The 14,897-nt window shown below is 44.4% G+C and overlaps 1 protein-coding gene across 2 annotated transcripts in view; it reads left to right on the forward strand.

The window, feature by feature from the left end:
* The window catches only part of ACSL1 (acyl-CoA synthetase long chain family member 1), a 72,322-nt gene that overhangs the window by 21,054 nt on the left and 36,371 nt on the right, over nt 1–14,897 (forward strand). The window lies entirely within an intron of this gene.

Consider the following 14,897-nt stretch of genomic DNA (forward strand, 5'->3'; position numbering starts at 1 on the left):
ATCGAAGGCGGCGTCGGGCAAGATCCTAATCACAAGCAGATATTGGTGGGGCACTTTGTAAACTGAATGTGCTCCCCAAACAGAATTTCAGCAGTGATGAGAAGAGGAGGGCAAAAAAATAGGGCAGAGGGACACAGGCAGTGATGCTGCTTGGGTGTCTGGCCACATCACACGGAGCAGAGGCTCGTCCCGTAATCTCATGGGGCTTCTGCCCTGCGCTGGGCTCTGAGCTGTGCCCGGAGGATCCTGAGAGGGGAAAGGACAGGCACAGGGTCCCTGCCCTCAGCGGAGAAGACGGTAGTCAATTGTTAGAGAAAGAAGGATTTCACCTGTGGTTGTCTGATACCTGGAACACATTGCACAGGGGTTAAAAAGGACTCAGGTATTTGTTTCTTTTTTTGTTTTGGCTGCATACTCATTAATTGCTTCTTTATATCAAATTTTTTTTTAGTTGAGATTTTAGAACAGTTTTAGATTTACAGAAAAATTACAGAATTTCCTAAATCCCACATCTATTTCTGCTATTATTAACATCTAACATTAGTATGGTACATCTGTTTTTTGTTTTTTTAAGCTTTTTTTTAATTCTTGAATTTTATTTTATTTTTTTATACAATAGCTTATTAGTTATCTATTTTATACATATTAGTGTATACATGTCAATCCCAGTCTCCCAATTCATCCCACCACCACCACCCCACCCCCGCCGCTTTCCCTCCTTGGTATCCATACGTTTGTTCTCTACATCTGTGTCTCTGTTTCTGCCTTGCAAACAGGTCCATCTGTACTATTTTTCTAGATTCCACATATATGCATTAATATATGATACTTGTTTTTCTCTTTCTGACTTACTTCACTCTATATGACAGTCTCTAGATCCATCCACATCTCTACAAGTGACCCAATTTCATTCCTTTTTATAGCTGAGTAATATTCCATTGTATATATGTATCACATCTTCTTTATCCATTCATCTGTCGATGGGCATTTAGGTTGCTTCCATGACCTGGCTATTGTAAATAGTGCTGCAGTGAACATTAGGGTGCATGTGTCTTTTTGAATTATGGTTTCCTCTGGGTATATGCCCAGTAGTGGGATTGCTGGGTCATATGGTAATTCTATTTTTAGTTTTATAAGGAACCTCCAGTGGCTATATCAATTTACATTCCCACCAACAGTGCAAGAGGGTTCCCTTTTCTCCACACCCTCTCCAGCATTTGTTTGTAGATTTTCTGATGATGCCCATTCTAACCAGCATGAGGTGATACCTCATTGTAGTTTTGATTTGCATTTCTCTAATAATTAGTGATGTTGAGCAGCTTTTCATGTGCCTCTTGGCCATCTGCATGTCTTCTTTGGAGAAATGCCTATTTAGGTGTTCTGCCCATTTTTGGATTGGGTTGTTTGTTTTTTTGATATTGAGCTGAATGAGCTGCTTGTATATTTTGGAGATTAATCCGTCGTCCGTTGATTCATTTGCAGATATTTCTCCCATTCTGAGGGTTGTCTTTTCGACTTGTTTATAGTTTCCTTTGCTGTGCAAAAGCTTTTAAATTTCATTAGGTCCTATTTGTTTATATTTGTTTTTACTTCCATTACTCTAGGAGGTGGATCAAAAAAGATCTTGCTGTGATTTATGTCAAAGAGTGTTCTTCCTGTTTACATCTAAGAGTTTTATACTGTCCGGTCTTACATTTAGGTCTTGAATCCATTTTGAATTTATTTTTCTGTATGGTGTTAAGGAGTGTTCTAATTTCATTCTTTTACATGTAGCTGTCCAGTTTTCCCAGCACCACTTATTGAAGAGACTGTCTTTTCTTCATTGTATATCCTTGGCTCCTTTGTCGTAGATTAGTTTGACCATAGGTGCTTGGGTTTATCTCTGGGTTTTCTATCCTGCTCCATTGATCTGTATTTCTGTTTTTATGCCATTACCATATTGTCTTGATTACTGTAGCTTTGTAGTGTAGTCTGAAGTAAGGGAGTCTGATTCCTCTAGCTCTGTTTTTTTCCCTCAAGATTGCTTTGGCTATTCAGGGTCTTTTTGCCTCCTTACACGTTTTAAGATTTTTTGTTCTAGTTCTGTAAAAAGTGCCATTGTTAGTTTGATAGGGACTGCATTGAATCTGTAGATTGCTTTATGCAAAGCATTTGCATAGCATTGCTAAACTGCTAAATTGCTAAAGCATTGCTAAATTTGCTAAAGCATTGCTAAATTTGCAAAGCATTGCAAATGCTTTGTATAGTCATTTTCACAATATTGATTCTTCCAGTCTAAGAACATGGTATATCTCTCCATCTGTTTGAGTCATCTTTAATTCCTTTCATCAGTGTCTTATAGTTTTCTGAGTACAGGACTTTTACCTCCTTAGGTAAACCTTAGATTTATTCCTAGGTATTTTATTCTTTTTGTTGCAGTGGTGAATGGGATTGTTTCCTTAATTTCTCTTTCTGATCTTTTGTTGTTAGTGTATAGGAATGCAAGAAGTTTCTGTGCATTAATTTTGTATCCTGCAACTTTACCAAATTCATTGATTAGCTCTAGTAGTTTTCTGGTGGCATCTTTAGGATTCTCTATGTATAGTATCATGTCATCTGCAAACAGTGACAGTTTTACTTCTTCTTTTCCAATTTGTATACCTTTTATTTCTTTTTCTTCTCTGATTGCTGTGGCTAGGACTTACAAAACTATATTGAATAATAGTTGTGAGAGTGGACATCCTTGTCTTGTTCCTGATCTCAGAGGAAATGCTTTCAGGTTTTCACCATTGAGAATGATGTTTGCTGTGGGTTTGTCATCTATGGCCTTTATTATGTTGAGGTAGGTTCCCTCTATGCCCACTTTCTGGAGAGTTTTTATCATAAATGGGTGTTGAGTTTTGTCAAAAGCCTTTTCTGCATCTATTGAGATGATCATATGGTTTTAATTCTTCAATTTGTTAATATCACATTGATTGATTTGTGTATATTGAAGAATCCTTGCATCCCTGGGATAAATCTCACTTGATCATGGTGTATGATCTTTTTAACATGTTGTTGGATTCTGTTTGCTTGTATTTTGTTGTAGGTTTTTGCATCTATATTCATTAGTGATATTGGTCTGTAATTTTCTTTTTTTGTAGTATCTTTCTCTGATTTTGGTGTCAGGGTGATGGTGGCCTCATAGAATGAGTTTGGGAGTGTTCCTTCCTCTGCAATTTTTTGGAAGAGTTTGAGAAGGATAGGTGTTAACTCTTCTTTAAATGTTTGATAGAATTCACCTGTGAGGCCATCTGGTCCTGGGCTTTTGTTTGTTGGACAATTTTTAATCACAGTTTCAATTTCATTACTTGTGATTGGTCTGTTTTTATTTTCTATTTCTTCCTGGTTCAGTCTCGGAAGGTTGTGCTTTTCTAAGAATTTGTCCATTTCTTCCAGGTTGTCCATTTTATTGGCATAGAGTTGCTTGTAGTAGGATGCTTTGTAATATCTGCAGTGTCTGTTGCAACTTCTCCTTTTTCATTTCCAGTTTTATTAATTTGAGTCCTCTCCCTCTTTTTCTTGATGAGTCTGGCTAATGGTTTATCAATTTTGTTTATCTTCTCAAAGAACCAACTTTTAGTTTTATTGATCTTTGCTATTGTTTTCTTTGTTTCTATTTCATTTATTTCTGCTCTGATCTTTATAATTTCTTTCCATCTACTAACTTTGGGTTTTGTTTGTTCTTCTTTCTCTGGTTCCTTTAGGTGTAAGGTTAGATTGTTTATTTGAGGTTTTTCTTGTTTCTTGAGGTAGGATTGTATTGCTATAAACTTCCCTCTTAGAACTGCTTTTGCTGCATCCCATAGGTTTTGGATGGTCGTGTTTTCATTGTCTCTAGGTAGTTTTTGATTTCCTCTTTGATTTCTTCAGTGATCTCTTGGTTATTTAGTAATGTATTGTTTAGCCTCCATGTGTTCGTGCTTTTTACGTTTTTCTCCCTGTAATTTACTTCTAATCTCAGTGTTGCGGTCGGAAAAAATGCTTGATATGATTTCAGTTTTCTTAAATTTACCGAGGCTTGACTTGTGACCCAAGATGTGATCTATCCTGGAGAGTGTTCTGTGTACACTTGGGAAGAAAGTGTAATCTGCTGTTTTCAGATGGAATGTTGCATAAATATCAATTAAATCTATCTGGTCTGTAGTGTCATTTAAAGCTTTTGTTTCCTTATTAATTTTCTGTATGGGTGATCTGTCCATTGGTGTAAGTGAGGTTTTAAAATCCCCCACTGTTGTTGTGTTACTGTCAATTTCCTCTTTTATAGCTGTTAGCATTTGCCTTATGTATTGAGGTGCTCCTATGTTGGGTGCATATATATTTATAATTGTTATTATATCTTCTTCTTGGATTGATCCCTTAATCATTATGTAGTGTCCTTCCTTGTCTCTTGTACCATCCTTTAGAGTCTATTCTATCTGATATGAGTATTGCTACTTCAGCTTTCTTTTGATTTCCATTTGCATGGAATATCTCTTTGCATCCCCTCACTTTCAGTCTGTATATGTCCCTAGGTCTGAAGAGCATCTCTGTAGACAGCATATATACGGGTCTTGTTTTTGTGTCCATTCAACGAGCCTGTGTCTTTTGGTTGGAGCATTTAATCCATTGACATTTAAGGTAATTATCGATATGTGTGTTCTGAATTACCATTTTCTGAATGTTTTGGGTTTGTTTTTGCAGGTCCTTTTCTTCTCTTGTGTTTCCCACTTAGAGAAGTTCCTTTAGCATTTGTTGTAGAGCTGGTTTGGTGGTGCTGAATTCTCTTAGCTTTTGCTTGTCTGGAAAGCTTTTGATTTCTCCGTCAAATCTGAATGAGACCCTTGCTGGGTAATCTTGGTTATAGGCTCTTCCCTTTCATCACTTTAAATATATCATGCCACTCCCTTCTGGCTTGTGGAGTTTCTGCTGAGAAAGCAGCTGTTAACCTTATGGGAGTTCCCTTGTATGTTATTTGTCATTTTTCCCTTGTTGCTTTTAATAATTTTTTTTGTCTTTAATTTTTGTCAGTTTGATTACTATGTGTCTCGGCATGTTTCTCCTTGGTTTTATCCTGCCTGGGACCCTCTGCGCTTCCTGGACTTGGGTGGCTATTTCCTTTCCCATGTTAGGGAATTTTTTGACCGTAATCTCTGCAAATATTTTCTCAGGTTCTTTCTCTTTTTCTTCTCCTTCTGGGACCCCTATAATGCGAATGTTGTTGCGTTTAATGTCCAGAGGTCTCTTAGGCTGTCTTCATTTCTTTTCATTCTTTTTTCTTTATTCTGTTCCTCAGCAGTGAATTCCACCATTCTGTCTTCCAGGTCACTTATCCGTTCTTCTGCCTCAGTTATTCTGGTATTGATTCCTTCTAGTGTACTTTTCATTTTAGTTATTGTATCGTTCGCCTCTGTTTCTTTGTTCTTTAATTCTTCTACATCTTTGTGAAACATTTCTTGCATCTTCTCGATCTTTGCCTCCATTCTTTTTCTGAGGTCCTGGATCATCTCACTATCATTATTCTGAATTCTTTTTCTGGAAGATTGCCTCTCTCCACTTCATTTAGTTGGTTTTCTGGGGTTTTATCTTGTTCCTTCATCTGGTACATAGTCCTCTGCCTTTTCATTTTGTCTATCTTTCTATGAATGTGTTTTTTGTTCCACAGGCTGCCCGATTGTAGTTCTTCTTGCTTCTGCTGTCTGCCCTCTGGTGGATGAGGCTATCTAAGAGGCTTGTGCAAGCTTCATGGTTGGTGGGACTGGTGGTGGGTAGAGGTGGGTGCTGCTCTGGTGGACAGAGCTCAGTAAAACTTTAATCTGCTTGTCTAGTGGTGGGTGGGGCTGAGATCCCTCCCTGTTAGTTGTTTGGCCTGAGGCAACCCAGCACTGGAGCCTGCAGTGTCCTTGTCCCTGAGGTGAGCCACAGCCACCACCACCACCCCCACCACCACCACCACCACCACCCCCACCCACCCCCTGCCTCTGCAGGAGACCCTCCAACACTAGCAGGTAGGTCTGTCTCAGTCTCCCCTGGGGTCACTGCTTCTTACCCTGGGTCCCAGTGCACACACTACTTTGTGTGTGCCCTTCAAGAGCGGAGTCTCTGTTTCCCCAGTCCTTTCAAAGTCCTGCAATCAAATCCCACTAGCCTTCAAAGTCTGATTCTCTGGGAATTCCTCCTCCCGTTGCCGGACCCCCAGGTGGGGAAGCCTGACGTGGGGCTCAGAGCCTTCACTCCAGTGGGTGGACTTCAGTGGTATAAGTGTTCTCCAGTTTGTGAGTCACCCACCCAGCGGTTATGGGATTTGATTTTATTGTGATTGTGCCCCTCTACCGTCTCACTGGGGCTTCTCGTTTGTCTTTGGATGTGGGGTGTCTTTTTTGGTGAGTTCCGGTGTCTTCCTGTTGACGATTGTTCAGCAGTTAGTTGTGATTCCGGTGCCTCTCACGTGAGGGAGTTGGGACTTGGAGAGTTCTAATAGGATGAGGCCGGACTGGGAGCCTGCATGGTTAATGTGGCCACAGAATTTAGGATGGGTGTGAAGAATCAAGGACATTCAAGAGGTGTGTAAGGTGGGATAGGGAGGGTGGGAGGGAGGGAGACGCAAGAGGGAGGAGGTATGGGAACATATGTATATGTATAACTGATTCACTTTGTTATAAAGCAGAAACTAACACACCATTGTAAAGCAATTATACTCCAATAAAGATGTAAAAAAAAAATCACGAAAAAAAAAAGAGATATGTAAGGTAGAGTTGGGTGCCATGGTTGTGTTTAACTTGGCCAAACAAAAGGTCAGGCTCTCATCGCTCTAAGAACCAAGCAGAGAGTGATGTTCCGTAATTCGGGCTTACTGCGGGGGGAGGTGATCGGGAAGTCCAAAGGGAGGGTCTCAGCGCTCCTGCTCTACCTTCCTTCCCTCGAGAATCTCTTTTTAAGGTTAATAGAAAAGATGAAGCAGCCAGGTGTTCACTGGTGCTTTGACTCTTTTTTTTTTAATTTTTTTTTTTTGCGGTACGCGGGCCTCTCACTGTTGTGGCCTCTCCCGTTGCGGAGCACAGGCTCTGGACGAGCAGGCTCAGCGGCCATGGTTCACGGGCCCAGCCGCTCCGCGGCATGTGGGATCCTCCCAGACCGGGGCACGAACCCGTGTCCCCTGCATCGGCAGGCAAACTCCCAACCACTGTGCCACCAGGGAAGCCCTGGTGCTTTGACTCTTCACCTACTCTCTGTAGTTTCCTGCTTTCCCCTACCCAGGTCAGAATTCATTTTCAGGATTTATAACTCGCAAAAGAAAAGCAGTGGGAAACAGAGAATCACCTCATGTACTTTTAGATGTAGCAGTGAATGGTCGCCCCCCACGCCCTCCCTGCCCTCCTCTGACCTGGACTGATGGTCACGAGCAGGAGAGTGTGTCCTTCCAAATGAAGCCCTGGCCTAATTAATACCTTTTTGTTATTTATAGGGTTTCAGTTCTTTGTTTCATTTCAGACAATTTCTTGGATTCATTAATGTGAAACTCTTAAAATATATAAAATGATATGTCAGTGTAATTCATGCCAAAATGTAAAAATAGAATGAACTACTGCTGAGGAAAGCTGGCTTTGTATTTTATTTCTAGTTAGAAGGTAAATTTAGTATTTCACAACAGCTAGTCATATACCAAACGTAAATAGAAGTTAATTTTTTCTAATATGTGTGAAGTTTTTGGCATCCCTTCTCTTCTGGCAGAGGACCTGGTGTCTCACCGTAGCATTGCCATCACTCTGAAAAGAGTACTTGGCCAGTATAGATTTAAGATATTTTTAATTAAGCAGTAACTGTGAAAATTTAAAAAGCCAAATTCTTATCGTATGAGAAATTGGAGAGGCACTTACAATGTGGTTTTTAAGTTCCAGTTTAGCATAAAGTTATTGAGCCTTATTAAAATAATCATACATGTTCTCTGTAGAACAATTTAAAACTGCAGATAAGCAGAAAGAAAATTAAAATCTCTAATTCCATTACCTGGGGTATGGCTTCCTGATTTTTCTCCTTGCTTATAGGAATAGATTTAGCTCTGATTTTCAGAATTTGTAGGTCTTAGGAAGAGATACAAAATTTGCTTTGCATATCTAAAAAAGAACTTAAAATATTGAATTTGGGATTATGATACTTAGTAACATAGATACTTTTGTCTAGCTAGCATCGTCATATGGACTTGCATGGCAGAAACAGTAACTTAATTCATTAAGTGTTAATCAGGAGCCTGTCTGGCTGGCACTGTTGAAGGGGCTGATCGGCGGAATAAAGCATTGTTGCTTTGTTCCCACTTTGAAGCCAAGTAAGCACCATTTGCCCATCCCCACCTTCACACCCCCCTCCCATTTTGCATAGGCAGTTTTTTCACCCTCCTCTTCCCGTAAACTCTTCATGGCTGTGAGAATGAGAGGAATCTGCCCTTTGGGTTTGGCTGCATCTCATCACTACCCACACGGGCTGCTTCCCAGTCACACTTTTCTTTTAAAGCAGCAGCACAGTGGGGACTTCCCTGGCGGTCCAGTGGTTAGGACTCCACGATTCCACTGCAGGGAGCGTGGGTTCCATCCCAGGTCACGGCACTAAGATCCTGCATGACGCACAGTGTGGCCAAAAAAAAGGAAGAAAATAAATAAATAAAGCAGCAGCACAGAGGTTCTGGATAAGTTAAAGCTTCTAAAATTTCCTTTTACAAATCAGGGTAATAAAGTGGATGTTAGCACCCGTGCTGTAGACCTGTGCAGGAAAGGTGATACAGACACACGCTGTAGCATAGGGCAGCGAAACTGGAGTTGGCAACGGAATCCCAAAAGTCTCTCATAAATGTTTGAGCCTGGTTTGATCAAGACCCTATTTAGAGAGCCGTTGCCCTCTGTCTGCAGGTACAGCTCCCAACCTGCAACAGTACGTGTCCGGGAAGAATTCTGTCTTCCACAGCGTTTCTCTACTGTAGCTCCGTAACTTTGAGCAGGGGATGAAAGCAAGTTTTTGTGTGTATATCTGGGTTTTTTTGGTTTTTGTTTTTCAAATCACATTCACAAGTGATGTGCAAGTTTTCCAGTTTTAGCTGGTCTCAACCTGTTCTCTGGAATTGAGATCTCATGTCCCACTCGTGAAGGTGATCTTTGCTGGAGTGACCAGAAACCCTTTGGGATTGGTGAGGGCCCAGGCCGTGGTAGTTGCAGTTACGGGGCGTAGGAGAGCATTTTGGAGCCGGAAGGGACCAGAGGGACAGGGGCAGCTGTGGCCGAGGCTGGACCTGACCGCTCTGCTTGGACCAGGCGGCCTTGGGCAGCTCACCCAGCCTGACCTTCAGATTCCTCATCTGGAGAACGGAAGTGATGGGACCTTCCCTCCCGCCGTGTTCAGAGACTGCACAGATGCAAGCAGCATCCACTCGGCCCAAGAGAAGTGTTCAGTAAATGTTAGTTTCTTCTTCCATGAAGGTCTTCTCTTTGAACCCTCACATTTTATACACAAGAAAATAACTGAGCCCATAGAGGTGAAATTATACCATACAGTTAGTGGAAGTTCTGGAACTCTGTTATGCTGCCTCATTACGGTAGTTGAAAGTTATGTACTATAACTAGGACTCTGGTCGGGGGAAAAGGATAAAGCAGGATAATAAGGAAACTTTGGATCCGTGTAGGTAGGTAAATTTGATGAGTCAGTGGCTAGAGTTTCTAAACCCAGGGGCAGACTCTTCTGAAAACGGAGTTACAGGCAAATGAGTCCAAAGGTAGTAATGGAAGGAGGAGAAGGTACAGGTAGGGTAAGAAACAGAGTCTGGGGTCCCCCACACATGTTGGATGTATCGATAGGATCAGAAACTGTCAAGAATGAGGTGGAGGTGGGGGCCGGGGGAGGGGCAGAGCGCTGTCAGAACCTGGACAGCAGCCCGCGCGAGTTGTGGTGAGCTTCTGCCTTCCCTGGACCGGGTTGGGCATAGGTGGGGTTAGAGCAGAACTCGGTGCTCATGGGGTCGTGGGCCTGGGTTTAAGGGGTTTAGGCAACAAACCATTACAAAGTATAGACGAGAACCATTGCCATTGCGGGAAGGAGGTGGCAGGAAGAGTATGTGAATTCCTCCAATTGATGAAAGATGTCTTACACGCATTGAGATGGCTATCTTCTCAAATTACGTTGGAAAGATTTTTGAGACCTACCACGAGATTATAATGCACTGAAACGAAAACTCAAGTTAACTGTTTTGTTCTTAAAAATTAGAGAAGGGAATACATTGTAGCGAGTAAAAACGTTTTTATACCTTCCAGTCCTTAGCGTTTTGGGTTTTTTGGTTGTTCTTTGTTTTTTTTTTTTTGCAGTACGCGGACCTCTCACTGTTGTGGCCTCTCCCGTTGCAGAGCACAGTCTCCGGACGCGCAGGCTCAGCGGCCATGGCTCATGGGCCCAGCCGCGCCGTGGCATGTGGGATCTTCCCGGCCCGGGGCACGAACCCGTGTCCCCTGCATCGGCAGGCGGACTCTCAACCACTGCGCCACCAGGGAAGCCCCTTAGCATTTTAAAGGCTTCATTTGAAGACTGTCACAACTTAGTTGAAAATGTACCTCTGGTAACTCGACCAGTCAGTCTTTAACAGTCACTGTTTAGACTTGTTACCAGGGCTTGGCTTAGTGTGGGTTCATACCTTTCAATATGTAGAACCAGTTCTCTGGGTATAACTCATCCTGTCTCCGTGATGGATGACTTACTTCCACCCCAGATAACCTCATGACATCCAGGTCACATGCTGGCTGGGTGACCCTTTTGCATGAAAGGTTGAGATTTAAACATTCATATGTTGGGATATATATATGGTGAGGAACTTGCCTTAGCATTTTAATCCCGTGCTGCTGAAAGTCAAATATAGAGGCTGTGACACTCTGGATTCGATCCTCCCTGAGTCACAGAGTAGGTGTGAGATGGGCATTCATTCAGCAAATACATGGTGTGCCCAGATCAGGCAGGAAGAGGCTGCTGCCCTTGTGGAGTGTACAGTCCAGCAGGAAGGACCACCAAGGACTCCTTCCAGCCCTGGCAGAGGACAAGGGCCATCCTCAAACTAAGAGTCACATGAGTGACTTGTCTTCATGCCATAAAACTAGAACCACGGTTCTTTATCAGGAAGAACTTGAAAGAAGCAAATAAAGGTAGCACATCCAGCCTGTGGAAGACGTGCTCAGTAAATAGCAAGGCTTTCGAATTCAAAAGTCCCCTCCTCCAGGGAGGCCTTCTTGATGCCATTGCTCATCTGGACAAACCTCTGGCCTCCCAGCTCACGTGCCCACTGTGACACGGACTGGCATTCTTAGTCCATGTGTGCAGGTGCCTATGGAGCCTGTCACTGAGCAGGATTTCCCCCGTGGCTGGCAGAGTCACGCTCAACACAGGGTGTGGGTGTAAAGACCTCCTTGCAAACTGGCAAAGCAGTTTCCACACGAGAAGAGAGCAGGTCGTTGTTTGAAAGCTTTTATGAAGTTCTTACCCTGGACTTGTGGAGACAAAGGGGTGATGATGGTGCCCCCCCAAAAAAAGAGTTGAACTCCTAGAAACAGTGAGTAGAATGGTGGTTGCCAGGGGCTGGGTGGGTGGAGGAAACAGGGAGAGGTTGGTAAAGGGTCCAGACTTTCAGCTGTCAGAGGAATAAGGTCTGAGGGTCTGATGTCTGACATGGTGACTGTAGTTGATAATGTTGTATCGTATAATTGAAATTTGCTGAGAGAGTAGAACTTAAGTGTCCAAAAAAGATTTAAAAGGGTAAATATGTGAGGTGACGGATGTGTTAATTCACTCGATGGGGGGATCCTTTCACGACGTGTGTGTGTATCACGTCACATTGTCCTCTGTAGATATGTTACAGTGTTGTCAATTACACCTCAGCAAAGCTGGAAAAGCACAGCGAGGATGGCGATGCCCTTCTGGACCTGAGTGGAGGGGCTTAAGCAGCTGTTGAATTGGGCAGGATGAGGGGCAACAGCGTCGGGACGAGCCCGAGGGGAAGCTGCAGGGGCAGAGCAAGAGGAAGGCTGTCCAGGAAGGGCAGGTGCGGCCAGATGGCGGGATCACTCACTCCTCTGACACAGCCCTGTGGGCGTGCGGAAGACTGGCAGGGCATCTGCGAGGGGCGTTAGCCTCCTCAGGCCTTGGTCTGAGCCAGGTCCACACTAGGAGGAAGGGAGGGGGCAGCCTTGTTCCTGCAGTCATGTGTAAATATGAACGTAAACGTGAACCTCATTCTCATCTCTGGGAAGCCTGGGAACAGTCGACTAGGAGAGCGTGTGAGACTTTGGAAGAATCCTTGGTATGAGGCTCTGGCTTCATATCTGTCTGGGATCCTTGTGTAGATCTGTGATTAGGCATTAACGCTCACTTACTTACCATTTGTAATTGCAAGCTTCTGTCACTGTTCCCCACGGCCTGTTCTCCCCTGTGATATGATTATGCATGTGGTCAGGTAAAGAGGTGGGCAGAGATGTGCCCTTCTAGCCCCACCACTGGCGACCTTGCTGCTGTGAAATTCAGAGAATTTTCACACAGGTTTTCCAGAAACATCACAACTTCAGAGGGCATTTTCAGCCAGTTGTCCTAGCAGTTGGGGCACAGAGGGTGGGATGGAGGGGACACGGGTTCAAGCCCTGGTCCGGGAAGATGCCACATGCTGCGGAGCAGCTAAGCCCGTGCGCGACAGCTACTGAGCCTGGGCTCTAGAGCCCACGAGCCACAACTACTGAGCCCGTGTGCTGCAACTACTGAAGCCCACGTGCCTAGAGCCCATGCTCTGCCACAAGAGAAGCCACCGCAATGAGAAGGCCACGCACCACAACGAAGAGTAGCCCCCGCTCGCTGCAACTAGAGAAAGCCCGCGTGCGGCAACGAAGACCCAACGCGGCCCAATAAATAACTAAATAAGTAAATTAATTAATTAGCCTCGCCCCAAGCAAGGTCCACTCCTGTCGAATGAAACATGGCAGACGTAGGCCTTCTGAGCCTCTGGGCAAAAACCCCGCCTTCACAGCAGCCTCTAAAGGGCCGAGCAAGGGTAAGGAACAGACGCGTTTCCTTCCGCCTGTGAGCTAGTGCCTCGCACATTCTCAGTGGCCAGCACGCAGAGACGCTACAGGCAGGCTTGTTTTGCTGGACCAGTGTGTGTTTGTGGGAATTTGGATTTTGTGCCTCTGAACTCTCTCCCCTTCCACGGAGGTGGGAGGGAGCTTTTTCCCTCGTGCAGTTGGCTAGTTTTCTCTGGTGACGAGATTGACCTGTGTTTGGCGGCACAGAACTGGTTTGCTAAGTACTGAGTCGGCCTCCCCCACCCCTTAGGCAGGTCCTCCCGTGGGTACAGGGGGCGCTCAGGAAGCTGAAAACTGGAGAGGAAGCTGAGGTGGGGGGACAGGAAAGCCTCCTGAGGATTAGAGGAGAGTGATAGAGAACCAGACCCTCCCCAGGTGGCCACCAGGGTCTGGGCTTGTCTCCTGCAAGGTGGAGATGAACCGTGTGTGGGCGAGTTTGAACCCGGATGTCCTACAGGCTGGTCTGAAGCTCGCTCTGCCGCATTTTAGACGTGGGACTGAGACGGGAAGGTCTCCCCACTGTCTGTTTGTCCATTTTCTCATCTTCGAAGTGAATACTTCCTTCCAAACCTCCCGCACTCAGATGAGAACACCCAGCACCGGTTGTAACGGATGCTTCTGCCCTTCTTCACTCACTGTGTGTAAAGGATCTCAGGAAGTTGGCTGGTTAAATGGTGAGCGCAAGTAGTAAACCTGAGGGTTCATGGTTGCATGGTTACATTTATGTCAACATAATGGAGGAGTCTAGGTATTTTTAAAATACCCTGTTCATTATCCTAAAACATCTGGTTGGGAACATCACCTATTGGCTGGTCTTGAATAAAGGCCCTAGTTTGCTCTGTCAAAGATCTCGTGTTGCTGGATAGAACTGATGGCCAGAGAGCCTCTAGGTCCCCGGATGGAAAAGTCTCTGTGTGCCTGTTTATAAAAGGCTGCAGGTGATGGTGGCCTGAACAGGTAAGATGCATGTGAAATCTACATGCTGGGAGGAGTGTATTTTACATGGACGATATTGGAAAGAGCAAAAAAAGGTCATTTTTACCCCCGAGAACTGTGGTTTCCACCTGCTGCTTTTCTCCCTAGAGGTGGATTAGATAAAATCCAGCCCAGTCTTCAGCAGCCTCTTTAGATGTTACTGGGTTCTCCCCACTCCCTCTCTGCTGTCCCTTCCTTCCCCTCCTCCCTCCTTCCCTCCCTCCCTCCTACTTCCTGCCCTCCCCCAATCCATCTCCTTAGAGGAAATAAATGGTAGTAACATAATAGGTGGTTGACTGTTGGGGCCATTTTCTAGATGGAGATAAGTGGGACCACAATTTGTAAAGCTCAGGCCTTTCTATCCCTGAGAAATCCTCAAGGATGTAATAATTTGCTTTTGCATTTATTCATTCATTCATTCATTCATTTATATTTATTTTTGGCTACATTGGGTCTTCATTGCTGCGCGCGGGCTTTCTCTAGTTGCGGCGAGCAGGGGCTACTCTTCATTGCGGTGCGTGGGCTTCTCATTGCGGTGGCTTCTCTTGTTGCGGAGCACGGGCTCTAGGCGCACAGGCTTCAGTAGTTGTGGCTCATGGGTTCTAAAGCACAGGCTCAGTTAGTTCCTCGGCATGTGGGATCTTCCCGGACCAGGGCTCGAACCCTTGTCCCCTGCATTGGCAGGCAGATTCTTAACCACTGTGCCACCAGGGAAGTCCCTGCTTTTGCATTTAAATATGGGAGTGATGCAAAATGAGTCTCACCATCAGATGTTCCTTTTTCTCAAATATTGGCAAGAGCTCTAGTGCTGGGAACCATCGATTCACAGATGTTCAC

The sequence above is a fragment of the Delphinus delphis genome, chromosome 21, assembly GCF_949987515.2.
Source record: "Delphinus delphis chromosome 21, mDelDel1.2, whole genome shotgun sequence".
In the NCBI taxonomy this organism is placed as follows: domain Eukaryota; kingdom Metazoa; phylum Chordata; class Mammalia; order Artiodactyla; family Delphinidae; genus Delphinus; species Delphinus delphis.